Source organism: Myotis lucifugus, unplaced genomic scaffold, assembly GCF_000147115.1.
Source record: "Myotis lucifugus unplaced genomic scaffold, Myoluc2.0 scaffold_1290, whole genome shotgun sequence".
Taxonomy (NCBI): Eukaryota; Metazoa; Chordata; class Mammalia; order Chiroptera; family Vespertilionidae; genus Myotis; species Myotis lucifugus.
Genome location: NW_005872338.1, coordinates 44716 through 46819, shown reverse-complemented (window position 1 = coordinate 46819; position 2104 = coordinate 44716). Strand labels below are relative to the sequence as shown.

Genomic DNA, 2104 nt, shown 5'->3' with positions numbered 1-2104 from the left:
AGCGCGGCAGCGGCCGGGACTCGCCGCGTGCATGGAAACATCCGGAAAGCAGAGGTCACGATGCCAAAGGCAGGGAAGGCGTTTAGTGCTAAAAGCATTCAATGAGACGAATACGGAGACTTTATAATTAACCCTAAAAGCCACGTTTCGTAACGAAGGGGTAACAGTTACAATCAGCTACAGCGAACACCACAGCAGCCGCTCAGACCGGACGCAGACGCCAGACGAGGGCCGCACGGCAGACCCAGCGGGCGGAGCAGCCCCAAGAAGGTCTGCGATTGGGTGTGGAGAGAGCAGAGCGCCCGAAAAATGGCTTCTCTGTGTATAACACATCCCAACAGCAACGTGGGCTCACTCCTCACGGGTGGCAGAATACTGTGGCCTTCCTGTGACATCACGCCCTACACACACACACACACACACACACACAGAAGGTCTGCGAGCAGCACGGGGCCGAGCGGCCCTGCCGAGCCCGAGCGGGGCTCACGGAGGACGACAGAAAGACGGGACCACATGGAGAGCCCGAAGGGGCACGGCATCGAGGCCTGAGGAAGGAACGACAGCGACCAGAGCAGAAATCGATGAGGCAGAAACCGGGAGAGGAGACACGTTGAATCGCATCACAACCCTGGTGATGGGGGAAAGCAACACAGGCCACGTCCCCTTTCGGGAGCGGAGAGGGCGCACCCACACACGGGGGGACCGCGGGGCCGGCCTCTGGCTGGGAGGGAGCTCTGACATCCCCACGGACAGCCTGTCCCCGCCTCCGGGGACGATGGGAAAACACGGACGAAACGGACACCCTCCTTGCAGGATGCAGCTCATCTAACACCGATCCCGTTGGAAAGCAAGAGCCTGAACACACGCATTTCCAAAAAATATAAGTAAATAAATAAATAGAAAAATGGACCCAGGAGATAAATAGAAAAATGGACCCAGGAGCTGCCCTCACGGAACGCGCCGCAGCCGGACCTCTGCGACCAGACCTGCTCGCGGGCGCGGCTTCGGAGCACAGAGCGTGGAGGGGCCTGTGGAGCCCTGTTCTGAGCGAACCTGACGGGAGGAGAGCGTGGAGAGGAAGCAGGAGGCCACCACTGCTTCTGGACCGGACAGCTCTCCCAGATGGACAGGCTTAAGGAGAAACATGATTACCTCCAATTATTCATCAATAGCCCCACTGAGTCCCTGTGCACATGCCCGCGGGCGGCTACTCCCGGACGACAGGCACAGGTGCTGGGAGACGGGAGGGGCCTCTGTGGATGGTGCCTAGAGCCAGGCCCCCCACGTGTGACTCCAGCCCCAGAGGCCCGGAGCGAGCCCCCCGCTCGACTGCAGCCCCGTGACAGCCACCCCGGGGCACAGGGGGCACCGCACACGAGGACAGGCCTCTGACCGAACGGGAGGGACGCTCTGCAGCAGCATTGCCAGCCGCAGGCTCTCGGCCGCGACCTCCACAAACCTACCACCCGAGGGAGAGGAGCCACGGTGGCTGCAGAAACAGGCCCACCGAGCAGCAGCTCAGAGGGTGATTCACGCCCCTGGCCCTTCCGCTGCTGACGGAGTTTGCAATTTCGCTCAGAAATGAGAAATGCCAGCAAAAGCAAAGTCCAGATGCCATTTTTTCGCTATCAGATCAACAGGAACCCCAGGTCTCGCTCACATTCCTGCGGCCGCCTGCGTGCGGTCCTGCTGCCCCGGGAACGCCAGGCCCCGGCCCCACGGAGCGGAATGCGCACGATTTCACAGAACTGAGGGTGCGTTTGTCTTTCAACCCAGCAGGCCCAGCTCTAGGAATTCACCTTAAGATATGCCTCCAAAAATGTGCAAAAAAAAAAAAAAAATACCCAAGGTTAAAAAATAAATAAATACAATCCCCCAGGTTGTGCAGCCCAGCCTGACGCACAAGGATGAGATATTAGAAAGGGGCCTGGCGCCGGCCATGGGATAGTGTCCACGCGCGCAGAGGACACGGGCTGGGAACACACACACACACACACACACACACACACAGGGAGGGGCAGCGCTGGAGGGAAGGGCGTGAACTCTGTGGGCAGACACTGAGTGGGTCTGGGGGACACTGCTGGGAGCTTCTAGAACAAACATG

The 2104-nt window shown here is 59.6% G+C and overlaps 1 non-coding gene across 1 annotated transcript; it reads left to right on the top strand.

The window, feature by feature from the left end:
- The first annotated feature begins 279 nt into the window (after window positions 1-279).
- LOC111824371 lies at window positions 280-409 on the top strand. Its single transcript, XR_002827462.1, has one exon. It is a non-coding gene; the product is annotated as a small nucleolar RNA SNORA11 (small nucleolar RNA).
- The last annotated feature ends 1695 nt before the right edge of the window (window positions 410-2104 follow it).